This window comes from Bufo gargarizans, chromosome 7 (genome assembly GCF_014858855.1).
Source record: "Bufo gargarizans isolate SCDJY-AF-19 chromosome 7, ASM1485885v1, whole genome shotgun sequence".
NCBI classification, from domain to species: Eukaryota; Metazoa; Chordata; class Amphibia; order Anura; family Bufonidae; genus Bufo; species Bufo gargarizans.
In genome coordinates, this window is record NC_058086.1 from 135,339,053 (window position 1) to 135,357,620 (window position 18,568).

Consider the following 18,568-nt stretch of genomic DNA (forward strand, 5'->3'; position numbering starts at 1 on the left):
GAGAGGGAGAGAGCTCCCAGACAGCCCCCCGACAGCCCCGTCCTTACCCTTCCCCGTCTGCGCAGTTCTGACCACTACTGAGCAGACGGGGAAGGTTCCCATGACAACAGGACGCCGTCTCATGCATCCTGCTGTCCATGGTGCTGAACAGATCTGTGCTGAAGGCAGAGATCTGTTCAGACAAAGTGGTAAGTAAAATACAGTACAGTACAAAATATATTGTACAGTACTGTATTATACAGACATCGGACCCACTGGATCTTCAAGAACCAAGTGGGTCTGGGTAAAAAAAAAAAGTCAAAAAAGTGAAAAAGAAGTAAAAATGAAAAAACACATTTATCACTGATTAAAAATGAAAAAACTAAAATTCCCTACACATGTTTGGTATCGCCACGTCCGTAACGACCTGATCTATAAAACGGTCATGTTACTTTCCCCGCACAGTGAACGCCATAAAAATAAAAAAATAAGAAAATTGAAATTTTGCCAACCTTACTTCCCAAAAAAGGTAATAAAAGTGATCAAAAAAGTCGCATGTACGCCAAAATAGTGCCAATCAAACCGTCATCTCATCCCACAAAAAGTGAGACCCTACCCAAGAAAACTGTAAGTCCTGTTTACTTTTCAGCACATGTAAAAATGAACATGTTTTGTGTGTGCACCAGTTATTAAATTTATAGCTGTGCTGCTAATGGCAAGGTAAACACCTTTAATTAATTAGTGAGTTTAACTTACTATTAGCAGTACAACTATGTACTTGTACTGTATAAAAAGTATAAAAATGAAAATCTAACTAACACTATGGAGCGCTGTTGTTCACTGGCTCCCGGTTGTCTGATGGTTTCAAAAATGGCACTCGGTGTGTAAAAGGTTGCTGACCCCTGGACTAGACTATATAAAATGGAAAGGGCATCATCCACAGCATGTCCAAGGTGCAGGGAACTGGAGGCGGACTTTTCGCACATGATGTGGAGATGCAGCCCAATAGCCACATTCTGGAAGGAGGTGACACATTTCTTATCTGATCTATTACCGGTTCAGGTGGCTTGCATTCCTGAGATTTGACTGTTGGGAATATTAAGCGAGGATAGTTGGGATCATTACATGTCAACATTCTTAAGGGAAGTGCTATTTATGGCACGTAAGTGTGTCGCTCTGAGATGGTACAGCACCATTACACCGAATCTATCCATGTGGAAAATGCAGATAAACCAGGTCCTACTATATACGGTGTTAGGATATAAACATCGTAATAAACCTCAAAAATGTTAAAAGGTCTGGGGTGTTTGGTGTAATTCACCTCATACTCTATACTCAGCTTCAAGACTACAGCAAACCTTATCCACGGCCCGTGGAACCATGGATCAATCGGTGTAGTGGGGTCACCTGATGTATTGTATAACACAACCTCAGCTAGCATAAAGGGAGATTTTCAGCAGTGCAGTGGGCAATTAACTGATTGATTGATTGATTGATTGAAGGAATTAATAGCGAGGAGATTTGTTTATTATTGATATCTTGAAATGTACCAGAAGTGTATGTATTTGTTGTTGATTTATATATGTCAATAAAAAAAGTAAAAAAAAAAAAACAACAACTTTGTTTGCAATACTGTTTCCATATGGCTGTCTCGCCCGAAGTTGTGTGAGACTTCGGTAAATAACTTCGGTATTCCTATCTGCTTATTTAAAAACATTTTAAAATAGGAATCTGAAGTCAGGTACTGGCTGGTACCTCTGTAACAAAGACAACTTCGGATTCCTATTTTAAAGTGTTTTTTAAATAAGCAGATAGGAATACCAAAGTCATTCACTGAAGTCTCGCACAACTTCGGTAAGGCAAAACTTTCCTCCATGGAGCCAATACATTTTAATGTTGTACATAAACATTTCAAATGAAGTTTTTGAACAAATTGACTTCGGATCTCTGATATGAAGCTGGATTCGCTCAAGCCTAGCCATCAATATCAGATCAGTGGGAATCTGACTCATGGCAGCTGTTTAAAGAGGCTGTTTCATTCTGCTGAGCGCGGCGGCCTCTTCACATGACCTGGATGCAGCTCAGTTCCAAGCACAGCCACTATGAAATGGAAGGTGGTGTGTTTGCTGTGGCATACTCAAATAGCTGAACAGCGGGGGGTCCCATGTGTTCGACCCCTGCCAATCTGACATTGATGACCCATCCTGAGGTGAAGTAATATTTAATCTTCCAATTTTTTAACTGGCCTTCCAGTTCTTTCACTCCTAATAATAGGCAGCACTTCTTTGTCTACTCAGATAACATTTCAGCAGTCATCTCATTATCATAAAAGGTAGGATTACAATGACAGATATCACCTCTGTACAGATAACACAGGCTCCACCATTCACAATAGGTGATGCCACAGCTTATCTTCTCCCTCCTAACCTCTGCCCAGCTCACAGATCATACCTAGAAAACTGCCCCATGGAAGTCAATGAGTTCCCTCCAGTCTATTGTGTTATGGCGCATAGTGGCTGCTAACAACTGATACGAATACCAATAGTTGAATGCGTGTGTCACTAAACAGATAACCAAAAATAATAATACACACACATATAGTATAAACTCAATCTTTTTTGTTTAAAAATAAAAAATTGATACATATTACAGCAAAAATGCATATAGTGGTAGCAGTGCAGGAAAATACTGCGACAAGTATAAGACCACCATCCCTCCAACACCAATAACTCCTATGGTTCATTTTGCACAGTCAAATGGGAGATTACACACCAAAAACTAATACAAATATTGTGTACCAAACACATATAAAAGTATAAATAGTGGTCATATCTCATACCTTGACCTCATGCCATAACATCTTACCATACCCATTTATATCATTGCATATTGACTAGACATGGAGTCTCCAAAGGCACACTCCAAGTGCACCATAAATGTGCAAACCTAGCTGCAACAGTGGAGAATGGATGATGACAGGCATGAAAGGCCCCATTGAGAGGGCTGAAACGTTGTCTGGGAATAAACCTTTTATCACATTTGGAGTGCTGCCTATTCTTTGGATATACTAAAGCTGTTAATAGAGATGAGCAAATCTAGGTTGACGAAGTGGAATTCGATCTGAATTTCAGGAAAAATTTGATTTCCACCGAATCCAAATTTTCTCGCGCTTCGTGGTAATGAATCAAATTTTTTCCTAAAATGGCTGCTACACGTGTTAGTACATGGCGCAAAGAACTCTGGGAACGAGGGATCACCCACAATGCCATGCATGCAGCCAATCAGCAGCCAGCCAGCCCTGTGATGTCACAGCCCTATAAATACCCTCAGCCATCTTGGATTTTGCCATTTTCCAGTGTACTTAGTGCAGGGAGAGATGTCAGCAGGCGCTAGGGGCAGTGCTAGGAAACACTTTATTGTGCTGAAAAATCGATTTACAAGTTCAGGGAAAGATTATTCAAGGTGTAGGGAAAGGATAGGGAGGCATCATCCATGCTATAAAAGGAGAACAGGGTGCAATAGGGGAGTGTACAGCCAGGGTAATAGGAGCGATTCTATTACATCTTGCTGCACTAATTGGGGATCCAAATTGCAGTTATACTGCTGCTTTTAGGTTGTTTGCACTTTATGATTCATCACTAATTCTAGCAAACCGTGCTTGGGATTGGGCTGCAAGTTCTGTGTGATACAGCCCTTTACGGGGTGTATTAATAGGATAGATACGTGCATCCTATTAGCCGTCCTGTGTTGATTTTACACTGTTTAACTTTTTTTTTTGGGGGGGGGGGGGGTCGTATTAATAGACAAAAAACTCACTGAAAAATGTGGCCTAAATGGGTATATTAATAGGGGGGGGAAAAAGAAAAAATATATGTCATAATTTCTGTTCAGCTGTAAAGTTACATTATACTACAGCCATTTACGGTGTGTATTAATAGGAAAGATGCGGTATGTCCTATTAGCCATTCTGTGTTGATTTAACTTTTATTTTATTTTTATTGGGGGGGTGTATTAATAGAAAAGAAAAAGGGAAAAATACGTCATAATTGCCGTTCATCTGTGAAGTTCATTGTACTACAGCCATTTACGAGGTGTATTAAAGTGGTTCTCTGGGATTAAAGGGGTTGTCCGGGTTCAGAGCTGAACCCGGACATACCCTTATTTTCACCACGGCAGCCCTCCTGTGCCTGGCATCGGAGCATCTCATGCTCCGATGCGCTCCCGTGCCCTGCGCTAGATCGCGCAGGGCACAGGCTCTTGTGTTTTCAATAACACACTGCCGGGCGGTAACTTCCGCCCAGCAGTGTGTTCGGTGACGTCACCGGCTCTGAGGGGCGGGCTTTAGCTCTGCCCTAGCCGTTTTACTGGCTAGGGCAGAGCCAAATCCCGCCCATCAGTGCCGGTGACGTCACCGGGCTGCCTGTCAGCCCCATAGAGAGCCCGGTATGTCACCGGAACTCAGAAAAATGCCTTTGCCCTGCGCGATTTAGCGCAGGGCAAAGGAGAGCATCGGAGCATGAACTGCTCCGATGCTCATGTCAGGGGGGCTGCCGGGGTGAAAATGGAGGGATGTCCAGGTCCAGTTCTGAACCTGGACAACCCCTTTAACCTTCTTTTGTATTAAAAAATCAAACCTGTGGAGGAAAGATTAGTTACCAGATACTTACCTTCCAAAGTGCAGCCATTCTTGAGATCTGCCTCCTGGTCACGTGGTCCCTCCATATGTCTTTTCTTTGCTTCCGGAATAGTCCGTCTTCTTGTCTTCCGCTCCTCTTTTCCTGGCTTCCTCTGTCTTCTTCCCCAGCTTACTTAGGAGAGCTGTTAAAGCCCCACCCCTGGGGCGTGGCTATGGAGATTGCTGCAGAAGCTCTGGCAGTAGTGCTGCAGTGAGGGCTGATGCCTACAGTCCTGTGTGAATATAAGCAGGAAGTGCCCATATACAAGCTTCCCCCCTCACCCCAATCCAGATTGGGCATACGGGAGTGCTAGGATGTAACTCATGCTGCTGACACATCACCACTCTGTGGTATCCTCCAACTGCTGCCAGTTCACCACTATGACACTGGGCCACTCTGTGGTCTCCACATGCTGCTGCCACATCACCACTATGTCACTGGGCCACTCTGTGGTCTCCTCATGCTGCTGCTACCTCACCACTCTGTTCACTGGGTCACTTTGTGGATGTCTCATGCTGTTCCCACTTTCCCCACTCCATGATTGGACCACTATTTTGCCTTTTTGGCCTGGTTGATATCATCATTTATATGAACCCTTCTTCTGATCTGTCAGAAGGAAGGAAAAATGAGACGCACAATGAGACGCACAATGGATCCTGTTTGTGTAGCAGCTGTAAGACCTGTATGACATTCACGTGTCATCTCTGTTTTGGATCCACTCCTGTTTTTCTTTTTGCTTTAGCAGTACTGATGGATTACTGACAAAATGCTGACCGAATGAAGGTGGATGCTAAACCTACAGGATTTTTTGGGGGGTTATTGTTCTGACGGATCAGAGGAAGAGCAAAATATTCAGTGACGTCAACACAACCTTACTGCTGACACTCACTCCACTCTGTCGGGGGGCTCTACTTATATATGCCTTTAATAGAACAGGTTCTGTAGACATCTATGTGGAATCAGCTGATGACGGTGTAAAAGGATTGCACTCTTTCACGCTATAGCAGGGTCCTGAGTTCACACTTGAATTATTTGGTCAGTTTTGGCCCAATTGACCAAATGAGTCATACTGACTCACAGTATTGTTTCACTACCACAGCAGACTACCTATGCATGTTACTGCAAAGCACAGTGTTCTACACCACATTACAGGCTCTCTGCAGCCAGGAAATAGCTGTTTTTAACACAATTCGCCATTAATAAATTCGGATCGAATCAAATCTTTTTTAAGAATTCGGCAAACCGACCAAATCAATTTTTTTAGTAAATCGTTCATCTCTAGCTGTTAAAAACAGCTCGGACTAGCCCTATAATCATATGAGGGAAAAATAATTTTAAAAGATGTACAATCAGAAAATAAAAACATACTAGAAAAAAGGATGTGTCACTATTGTTAGACAAATTATAGGTGACACATTCCCTTTAATAAGGTCATTTAGCTCACAGTGCAATGTATTTTTACCTCTTCAGCAGGCAGGAGGCTGTTACCTCAAATGATGCTCTTCCCAGACTACAGGGTACAGCATTTTGGAGGATAAGCTACTATTTGTGGATGTATTGTCCAGTAGAAGTGATCAGTAAATGAACATTTAATTGGACAGATATTTTTCTCCCGTGACGATTTTTACGGACAGAGATCAGCACAAAAAGAGTAAGTTACTGGAACAGTAGCTGAAAATCTGTTCCTATGTAACTGCCAGCCAGTTCATGGTGGAGTGAAGAGCAGTGTGGGAGAAGGTAGTTTATAAGGCTCTGTTCTTATTAAGCTTATGCTATAGATATGACGCATACTGTAGGAAATCTCCTGTAGCAGGCACCAAATGTAAAAATCTTCCTGCATAGTGGCGTAGGCCTCATAAAAAAAAGTGTTTTTTGGATGTTAAAAAGTGCAGTTGAATAGCCTTTTCACTACAGTTAAAAGCAAAAGAAAGAAAACATATGCAACAGAAACATATACCAAAAGATCATTCTTTTACCATACTGGTGCAGAGGATGGCAGTGGTAATGGACCTGATGTAGTGTTATTGGACCTGATTGTAGTGTCATTTATAAAGAGCTTTCTACAGATACATAAACTTTAACTTTTTCAGTGGCTTCCAACAGTGTATTTATTGCGTTAACAACTATCTATTAGCAGATTTGGATGAATGAATAAGGCTGGCCTGTTACATGTGCACTTGGCAGCTGAAGGCATCTGTACTTCCAACATCCAAAAGGAGCTATCAACCACATATCATGATGGGTGAGGCCAGACTAAATAGAGGAGTTGGAATGACCACATAAGCTACACTTGAGACCAGAGGTGTGGTCATACCCAGCAACAACACAGAAGCAAGTGAAACCAGAAAGGCTGTCAGATCACATCACGTGCAGCCAGTCTCTTAGATCTTCTGACCCCTCTCACAGAAGAGACCATAACAGTACCCCCCCCCCCCCCCCTTCTACGGGTGGCCTCCGGACACCCAGGACTGACTTTATCCAGATGAGCTCTGTGAAAGGCTTTCACCAGACGACTAGCAGTAACATGGGCCGCTGGAACCCACATCCTCTTCTCTGGCCTGTAACCCCTCTAGTGAACGGAGAATTTGGGAGTCAACTATCCTGGAGATCTGAAATTTCAGATTACCATCCACCATGACAGGAGCAGTAGGCAAGTAGAACGGTTCAACAGGTTTGACACATCTTTTCAACAACGACCTATGGAACACATTATGAATCTTCAAAGACTGAGGAAGTTCAAGAAGTAAGGCTACAGGGTAATAATGGCAGTGATCTTATATGGACCAATAAACCTTGGACCCAACTTCCAAGAAGATACTTTCAACTTAATGTTTCAGGACAGCCATACAGAATCACCCACTCTTAGGTCCGGACCATTCATACGTTTCTTGTCAGCAATACGTTTATACTTGTTGCCCATTTTTTTCAAATTATTTAGAATTTTCCGCCAAATAGATGACTAAGAAGAGGAAATTCATTCCTCTTCAGGTATACCAGAAGTGTCTGTACTAGAAAATGTGCCAAATTGTGGGTGGAACCCATATGCCCCAAAAACGGTGACTTATCACCGTGGACTCCTATCTACGGTTATTTATGGCAACATTGGCTAAAGACAAAAATGAGGACCACTCCTCCTGGTTCTCCGAGACAAAACATCTCAAATAAGTCTCCAGATTTTGGTTTGTGCGTTCCGTCTGTCCGTTCGACTGAGGACGAAAAGCCCAGGAGAAGGACAATTGTACCCCCAGACAAGTCCAGAACACCTTCCAGAATTTGGAAACAAATGGAGTCCCCCTATCAGACACCACATCAGAAGGAATACCATGTAATTTCATGATGTTATCGACAAACACTTGTGCCAGAGTTTCAGCATTAGTTAGACCTGGCAATGCTAGAAAGTGTGCCATATTAGTAAAAATATCAACAACCGCCAAAATCAGTTTTTCCTGAAGAATTAGGTAAATCCATGATAAAATTCATGGATAAATGAGTCCAAGGTCGGGACGGGATGGGCAACAAGTAAAGATCCGGAAGGCTGAGTATGTGTCACCTTAGCAAGTGCACAAGTACTGCAAGCAGACACATAGTCCTCAACACTCTTACGCAACCCTGGCCACCAGAATCTACGAGAGATGAGATCGTCAGTGGATCTGCTCCCAGGGTGTCCTGTGAGAACCGTACAGTGATGTTCCTCAAACACCTTGTGATGTAATTCAGAAGGAACAAACAACTTCCCCGGAGGACAAGAATCCAGTGCATCTCCCTGGGCCTCCAACACCTCTGCCTCAAGGTCGGGATATAGGGCAGATATAACTACCCCTTCAGAAAATATTGGTCCAGGATCTTCCGAATCAGCCCCACCCCTCACCCGGGGAAAGCATCAGCCTTGACGTTCTTAACCTGAGGGCGATAGGTGACGATGAAATTAAATCTATTAAAAAAACAACACTATCTTGCCTGCCTTGGGTTCAATCGTTTAGCCGACTCAGGTAAGCCAAATTTTTGTGATCAGTAAGCACAGTAATAGGATATTTGCTCCTTCCAACCAATGACGTCACTCCTCAAAAGCCAACTTGATGGCCAGCAACTTTTTATTACCTACGTCATAATTCCTTTCTGCAGCCGAGAGTTTCTTGGAGAAGAATGCACATGGGCGCCATTTACTAGTTGAAGGACCCTGCAACAAGACTGCTCCTACCCCTACCTCGGATGCGTCAACTTCCACAATGAATGGCTGTGTTAAATTCGGTTGCACCAGTATAGGAGCAGAAGCAAAACTCGATCCCAGTCCAACACAGCACGGACCTTCTCTGGATCCATACGAAAACCTGAAGATGAGAGTAGATAACCCAGGAATTGCACTTCCTGAACTGCAAATACACACTTCTCCCTCTTAGTATACAATTTATTCTCTTAGGATCTGTAATACCTGTCTCACTTGATCCTGTTGAGTCTCAATATCTGGAAAATAAATTAGCATGCCATCCAGATACCAAACAAACCTCCCCACCAGATGATGAAAGATATCATTAACAAGATTCTGGAAAACCGCAGGAGAATTAATTAACCCAAACGGCATGACCAGACGCTCAAAATTACCCTCTGGGGTATTAAACGCTGTCTTCCATTCATCCCCTTCCTTGATCCTGACCAGATTATATGCCCCCCTTAGGTCCAACTTGGAGAACAGCTTGGCATCAACAATCTTGTTAAACAAGTCAGGAATCAAAGGAAGGGGGTATGGATCACAGACCGTAATCCGATTGAGCTCATGGAAGTCCAGACATGGCCTAAGAGTTCCGTCTTTCTTCTTTACAAAGAAAAACCCTTCTGCCACTGGGGACTTGGAATGTCTAATATGTCCCTGAGCCAAACTTTTGGCAATAGTTATATAACCTAGTTTTGGGCAACTTCGCTCCGGGAATAAGATTGATAGGACAATCATACTACCAGTGTGGGGTAAACCTTGGCAACCACTCTCAGAAAATACATCTGAAAAATGGAAATGAAAGAGGGAACAGCTTTAGTGGTCAAGACAGAAAGAGATGTATTAAGATAGTTGTCCATGCAATAATCACTCCAATTGAGAATCTGTCTCACTTGCCAGTCAATTGTAGGATTATGTTTGCTCAGCCATGGTAAACACAGAACCAATGGAGCAGGCAGACCCACCAGCACAAGACACAAAATGGATTACTGATGAAAATCACCCACTCTTAAACGGATGTCTTGCACCATCTGTGACAAACAATTCTGAGTATGTGGTGCGGAGTCTATTGCAAACACCTAAATATTTTTCTCTAATGCACTTGTTGTCAACCCATGAAAACGGGCGAACTGACCATCAATTAGGTTAACTTCTGCCCCACTGTCAATAAACACCTCAATTCCCACAGTTTTGGACTCTAGCGCCACCTCGGCAGACAGGAGAAATCGGGTACTGCCAGTAAATTGTAAAAGTAATTTGTCTGACTCCCCACCCACACCACCAAGAGTAAGATGGGAATTAAACGTGTTTTTCTTGTTTTCACCTTGACGCTGAACGTAAGGACGAACATTAACAAAATGAACCCTTTTTCCACAGAAAAACATACTCCCTTCTTATGACTAAAACTCTTGCAAGCAGGCCCAGGGCAGGCCCAATTGTCCATTCACAACGAGACCTCAGAACACGTCTTATTGGTGGCTTTTGTGGGTGCACGTTCTCTCTGACTCCTTCCACCCAAGGTGTCTGTAAATAACTTGTTTCAATAATGTGGAGACACCACACCAAAGACGGCATATAGCTTCAATTCAATATTTATTTAACCAGTGGTACAATCTCAGAGTGCATTGATGTCTTATTGCGACGTTTCGGGCCCAGTTTGGTGCCCTTATCAAGCTGGAATGGCTGGGTGTCAGAATTCCACAGATCAGCCAGTTTCATAGGTATAAATCTGCTGATAAATGCCCTTTAAGTCTCAAGTTAAAGGGGTTGTCCGGCCTTGGAGATGACAACCCCTGAAGTCCTAACCTGTGCCACTTAACATGAAAAACATCACTCACCGGCCTTGCTCCATTCACGTTAATAGTATTTTTTATGTTATGGAGCACCGGCTATAGAACTCCAAAGAGTATTTGATATTCTAGCAGCTTTCCTGTCTCAATGATGTCTTGATGTCAGATTAAAGAAAGTTTACTGCACTTTGAATAACCCGGTCTGTAAAGCTACAGTCCTTATTTAGTAATAGTGCTAAAAAATGAACTTTATCAAATCATGAACTTATTGATGCTAAAATAATGAAGAATTTGCAACAAAGACTTCCATAAAGAACATCATATGTGTGTTCTTCAAAATCCCTCCCATAATAAAGCTTGCTATTTTAAGATGGATCTATTGGCATGGTGACACCAACAGCCTACCAATTGATTTGGGTTTTAAGTTCTTTGTACATTTTCACTGTTATTGCAGACGCCCAGCATATCCAGGCCTTTTAAGCCAGTTTTACTGTGTTCATTGGAGAAGCCCAGCATATCCTGGCCATTTAGACCTTTAGATGCCACAGTCAATAGTGACAGTGGAAAAGCATAGTAAAGTACACTTTTGCATTACTTGCTTTCCCAAAGTATATACTAAACGTGGGATAAAAATGTGATGTAAATATAGCCTTATACTACAGGTATAATGCACTGCAATACATAGGTACAGCAGTGTACTATACCAGCAATCAGTGCATCAGAGGTTCAAGTCTAGGACTATAAAATGAGAACAATTTATATCATATTTTAAACAAGAAAAAAGAAACAAAAAAAAAACTGTCTCCCGTCAAAGAAAAAAATAAAATAAAATGGCACATTATGCTAGGTTCACAGCTACACTTTGCAAATCCTGTAGTCTGTTCCGGCAGAGGAGTTACTGGTCATAGCTGGACACCACCAGATTACCATTCACTCTAATGGGATCCATTCACTCTAATGGGTATTTCTCCTGTAGAACAGATATTTTTTGCTGGAAACCAGCAGATCCTATTATAGTGAATGGGAATTCAGTGGTGCCAGTGATGTCTGGCTATGCCGGGCACGGTAACTCCGGTAGTTTGTTCCCGTGCAGGAACAGACTACTAGATTTACAAAATGTAGAGCTGAACCAACCCTAGGGAAACAGTGCAGCTCTATAAGGAGGAGCAATTGCAATAGCAATCTCTCATCCTCATACTGGGAATGATATCACTGCATGTAAATCCAGACGTCTCCTTCACTGAACGAGCAGCCAATCGGCTGTTGGATTGCAGCATCTAAACCTACCTTAACTGGTATTGCTGGATCCACGGCCTTTTAAAATATTAATTATCACATTATTTAACTCATACTGTGAACACTGTAAAAGATTAAAAAAAACAATGCCAGATAGCTATTTTCACCCCCTGCCTCTCAAACAAAACAAATAAAAGTTTTGCCAGAGGGCCTTAAGCAAAAAAGAATACATTTCACATTGTTTGTATATCCCACTCTGGGTGAATAATAAGATATTAAGGCAAGTGAAGGGTGAATATTTTCGCTCTAATGATCTTCATCGGACAACTGTCCTTAAGCCACACTATGTAAATGCCAGGGAATATACCAGACACTGTTTTATCCTATAGATATACAGTGGGGAAAATAAGTATTTGACACACTGCCGATTTTGCAAGTTTTCCCACTCCAACTGTGAAAGACAGAATCTAAAAAAAAATCCAGAAAAATACAATGTATGATTTTTAAATAATTAATTTGCATTTTATTGCATGAAATATGCATTTGATACATTAGAAAAACAGAACTTAATATTTGGTACAGAAACCTTTGCAATTACAGAGTTCAGACGTTTCCTGTAGTTCTTGACCCAGTTTGCACACACTGCAGCAGGTATTTTGGCCCACTCTTCCATACAAATCTTCTCCAGAACTTTCAGGTTTCGGGGCTGTCGCTGGGCTACATTGAGTCTTAGCTCCCTCCAAAGAATTTCAATTGAGTTCAGGTCTGGAGACTGGCTAGGCCACTCCAAGACCTTGAAATGTTCTTATGGAGCTACTCCGTAGTTGCCCTGGCTGTGTGTTTCGGGTCACTGTCATGCTGGAAGACCCAGCCATGAACCATCTTCAATGCTCTTACTGAGGGAAGGAGGTTGTTGGCCAAAATCTCACGATACATAACCCCATCCATCCTGCCTTCAATACGGTGCAGTTGTCCTGTCCCCTTTGCAGAAAAGCACCCCCAAAGTATAATGTTTCCATACCCATACTTCATGGTTTGGACGGTGTTCTTGGGGTTGTACTCATCCACGGCGGGTGGAGTTGATACCAAAAAGTTATATTTTGGTCTTATCTGACCACATGACCTTCTCCCATGCCTCGTCTGGATAATACAAATCATCACTGGTGAACTTCAAACGGCCTGGACATGAGCTGGCGTGAGCAGGGGGACCTTGTGCTCCCTGCAGGATTTAAATCCATGACGGTGTTACTAACGGTAATCTTAAACCCCTTAGTGACCACCCATACGCATTTTACGGCTGTCACTAAGGGGCCTTAGGCTGGGCCGCAGCATTTTCACGGCAGCCCAGTCTAAGCGCTGCACGGCTCCCCCGTGCAGCATAGAGCACGGACCCAGAGCCAGGGCCCTGCTCTAACAGCCCTGACCGGCAGAAGTCCTGATCCGGGCTGTTTAACCCTTTACATGCCGGGCGCAATGGCCCTCTGTCTCCCATCAGCACCCCAAAAATGCGATTGCGGGGTGCTCATGTGTTGGGAAGCTTACCTTGCTTCCGATCAGGGCCCCGAGCCTGTCTGCATTTATCTCCAGCAGGCTGTGCCTCTCTGGCGCAGCCTGCTGGTCAATCTTTGAATAGCATTGCTATTGAAATGTAATGCATTATAGAGATAATGCATTACATTTTAAAAGCAATCAAAATGCTATATATCATAGTCCCCTTGTGGGACTTTTAAGTAGTAAAAAAAATAGAAAAAAATACACATTTATTAAATAAAAAAAAATCCATAAAATAAAAATAAAAGTTTCCATTGAAAATATCTCCCATATGTTTGGTATTGCCGCGTACATAACGACCCGGACTACATAAATATTACATAAATTATCCCCTATGGTGAACGCCGTAAAAAAAAAAAAGGCAGAATTTCTAATTTATTCTTAGTTTCCACCGAAAAAAAGTAATAACAACCGATAAAAAAGCGGAATTTACTCCAAAATGATATCAATGAAAAAGTTGTCCCTCAAAAATCAAGCCTTCACACAACTCAATAGAAAAAAATAAAGTTATGAGTCTTGTGAAGTGGCAATGCAAAATTTTTTTTTCCCCATCTCCCTCCCAGAAAGAGTTAATAAAAGTTAATCAGAAAGTTATGTGTACCCCAAAATGGTGCCATTAAAAACTACAACTTGTCCCATAAAAAACAAGCCCTCATAAAGCTATATAGATGAAAAAAATAAAAAAATAAAGTTATAGCTCTTGGAACGAGACAATGAAAAAAGGAAGAAAAACGCTTGGTCATAAAGGTCCAAACAGGCTTGGTCACTAAGGGGTTAAGAGTGTGGTCCCAGCTCTATTCAGGTCATTGACAAGGTCTTCCTGTGTAGACCTGGGCTGATTCCTGATAATGTATCCTTACCCCATGATGCATTATCTTGCATGGGACCCCAGACCGAGGAAGATTGACAGTCATCTTGTGTTTCTTCCATTTTCTAATAATTTAAGTTGTTGCCCTCTCATCAAGCTGCTTGCCTATTGTCCTGTAGCCTATCCCAGCCATGCATGTCTACAATTTTGTCCCTGGTGTCCTTAAACGGCTCTTTATTCTTGTCTGGTGGAGAGTTTGGAGTGTGATTGAGAGAGTGTTTGGACAGGTGTCTTTTATACAGGTAATGAGTTCAAACAGGTGTGTCACGGAAGATGCACAGAAAACTAGAAGACACAAAATGAAGATCCGACTGACTGGATCTAAAACTAAGGAACCAAAGGGAAAGCCCTGCAACAGACCTGGCTCTCTCCCTAACTGCTCAGCCTATGCAAAAATCTCAATGGTAGATGATCGCATATCCTCGTTCCTCGACTGTTTAACACCTGAACACCCTATAATAGTGAAGGGACACGACCACCGGCTCCCTACACTTGATACGGAGGGAGTCAGGGTCACCTGGGATCCAGCAAACAGGAAAACACAAATGAATGAACAAAACTTATCTGTAGAAGACTCAGTAGTAGCATCCAGCATGCACACACTCCAGGAAGTTGTATAAACCGCAAAGTGATGCAATATGGGAAGGGATTTAAAGGGATGCAATCAGTGCAACTACATGACAGCTGAGAGAGGCTAACGAGATGAGAAAACGAAAGCAAAACAAAAGGAACCTCAAGCAGGAGGTTCTGAAGAACTTCGGACAGAGCTTCTCAGATGTCTGGTAGTGACAAGGTGCAATTAAAATAGATAATGAGTGCAGAGTAGGAGTGCTTCTTAACCCCTTCCAGACCAAAAAAATGTTTCACATGTAAAAAAAATTCCCCAAGTAAGGAATAAAAAAAAATTTTAAAAATAGAAAAATATAAATAAAATAGACATATTTGGCATTGCCACGTTCGTGACCGCCAGCTCTATAAATTTGTGTGAGGCGCTTACGGTAGTACAGTGAAGAACCTAGGAAATCAGGGAATAAGCGTAGTCGGTTGTGGTGTGCCGAAACCGAGGATGAGGTAGGCCTGAGAAAGAAGAGGGCCCACCCAAGGAAAGAGATGTGGAAGAAATGAGTTTGTTAAATGAGTGGAGTGGTGGGAGGGTCAAAGTTCAGACCTCGGACGGTGCAGGAGTCAGGTAGAGGGGTGCCCTAAATAGGCTGGAGGCGGACCTCAGCCCCTCCCACAAATCCAGGCCAAAGCCTTCACACTTGTGTGAGGCGCTTACGGTAGTACAGTGAAGAACCTAGGAAATCAGGGAATAAGCGTAGTCGGTTGTGGTGTGCCGAAACCGAGGATGAGGTAGGCCTGAGAAAGAAGAGGGCAAAAATGAGATAAACCGTTTATTGTATTCGATATACAGGAAAACTCAACCCGACATGTTTTGGAAAGCATTCCTTAACTCCCGTGTTGGATTGGGGATGTAACGTGCGAAAGCGGACGACTTCCAGCGCCCCAATCTCTTAATGACATGAGCCGGGATGTTGGCACTGGAGGCCGTGGACGCGGCCCCGATCCGAAAGGAGTGCCCAGAGTAGTTGGATGCGTTGAGGCCTAGTTGAGTGAGGGATGACCTGACATAGGTCATGAAGGTGGTGGTGGTGAGTACAGACCCACGCAGTTGAAGTAGTGGCTGACAGGGTAGGAACTTGTGATGCTGTTTGTATGCGTCCAGAACCCCGACTGGGCACCATCTGTTCTGCGTAGGGTAGCATGGAATGTTCACGGGTGAGAGCTGACTGCTTTTGGAGTGAGGTAAGGTTAGGATATAATGATCCCCGTGTTTCGTCAAGTGGGAGGCTAGCAGACAATGTGTAGTTTGGGTCGCCGAGGTCGTGGTGAATTCCCCGGGCCTCAGGAATCCGTAGAAGGCCAGGTACATCGCTGTTTTGATGATGGAGTTGGTATCAGCTTCAAAAGGACTGGAGTCTAATAAGTCGGATAGTGCTTTGAAAATGTGACTGTTAATGGGCAGTCTCTGTGTCGGCCGTGCGGGTTCTGTCTTCTGAATGCCCTTGAGTATGGTTTTGATCTGGTGTGAGGCCATGAAACTGATGTTGTTGGGGTGTATGATTAGCATGTGATGTTGGATACCGGTGAGATAGAGCTTGATGGTGTTGTATGACAGTTTGAGCTTGAGGTGGCAAAAAGAAGCAAATCCTAGCAGGGAAGTCATGACAAATGGGTGCGTGATGCTGTGTTCCAACAGGAATTTGTTAAACAGTGCGAATGCTCTGTTGTATGACCTGCGTGTGTTGTCTGATAGTGCAGAGTGGGATAATGACTGGCTATGGCGCATGATGACATCTAATCCAGAATGAGCTGGTGAAATGACGGGGTGATGGAGGCCGTGGGTGACGCTGACGGGAGAGCCTGATGAAACGCCTGAAATTGGAAACGAGACAGATTGTCAGCTGCCGTATTGCACCTTCCCGGGACGTGGAAGCAGTGTATGAAGAAATTGTTGCAAGCTGCCAACCAAGTAAGCTTGCGCAGGAACCTCATGATTGTGAGGGATTTGGACCGACCCTTGTTAATGATCTGGCAGGTCGCCTGGTTGTCTGAGTAGCATCGGACCGACCTGTTTGCCCATGAATGACCCCACGCCACGGCGGCCGCCACGATAGGGTAGATCTCGAACAGAGCCGAGGTAGTGGAGAATCCTTCCAAACCCTGGACCGCAGGAGGCCAGCTACCCCACAGCCAATCGTTCCCACAAATGGCCGCGAAGCCTGTGGTGGATGCCGCATCCGACCAGACAGATGGGGAAGAGTCCGATAGCTGAGGGAGGAACATGCTCCTGCCGTTCCAGGCGGACAGAAATCTCCTCCACATACCCAGATCTGCAGTGGCGTGGGCATCCAGGGGCAGCCTGTGAGAGTCGTGAAGAAAAAGGGGGAAAAGGTGCAGAAGCCGTGAAATGAACGAGCGACCCTGGGGAATGATGCGCATGGCAAAGTTCAGGGACCCCAATAGGGACTGTAACTCCTTGCGGTTGCAGTTGCCGAGTTGAAGGTAATTGTCTATGTGGTTGAGAATAACCTGGATCTTCCCGAGTGGCAAACTGGCTTGCATGGAGGCCGAATCCAACTGAATGCCCAAGAAGGTGATGAATGTGTCCGGCCCTTCTGTTTTCTTGGAGGAGATGGGTACCCCAAGTTCCCCGAACAGCTTGATGGTGGCCCTGAGGCTGGCGGGAGGGGAGCTGTTTTCCTCCACGAGTAGAAAGTCATCAAGGTAATGCAAGACCATCGGGCATCTTGCTACGTTCAAGAGCAACCAGCATAGTGCCTCCGCGAATGTGTCAAAAATGGCCGGGCTACTCTTGGATCCGAAGGTCAACCGGGAGAAAAAATAATAGTTTCCGGACCACTTGATGCCATGAAGGTGCCACAGTGACGGGTGGATTGGTAGCAATTTGAACGCATTGGCGATGTCGGTTTTGCTGAGCCATGCTCCGACCCCTGCTTGCTTGATGGCGGTGATGGCGTGATCTATGGTGGTGTATTGGAGTGAGAATTCTTCCGATGGAATGAGGGAGTTTAGACTGGGGTCGGCTGAACCGTGTGGTGCCGATAAATCGATGATTAGCCCCTGCTTCTGGGAAGACTTCCCGGTGACGATGCCAATGGGATTGGTGCGCCATGTGGTGAATGGGGGTGTCTTGAATGGTCCTAGCACGAAGCCCTCTGCGACTTCCAGGGCTATGAGGGCGTCAATTGCGGTGGGGTTGCCTTGGGCGGATAGGAGATTTGGACATTCCAGGGTACCTGTCGGCATGTGCAGGATGCCCGTGTGGAAGCCTTCGGTCAGACCTGACACCAGGAAATCCGTGAGATGTCTGGATGGGTGCTGAGACATGAATGCTGTAAAAACCGGCATATTTATGGTCGATAGATACTGTTTGGAAAACATTTTATTTGGACACATTGATTTAGCATGTGCCCGGAAACAATTGGTACAAATGTGCAACAACTTACACCCGCTGTAATTGCAGGATCCCATATTGAAATTGTTGCAGATCTGGGACTTGCCCAGAAACTTGATTGGCCGCCCCAGCTTGTCCCGGGTTGATTTCTCCGTGACCCCGGAGGGGCCGGCCGTTTGAGAGGGGGCTTGTCTGTCCGCCGCATTCGGACAGAAATTGGTGGTGTGGGCCGTGGAGGAGCAGTGCACGCAAGCTGGCGTCCTCAGGCCTGCGAAGTGTCGG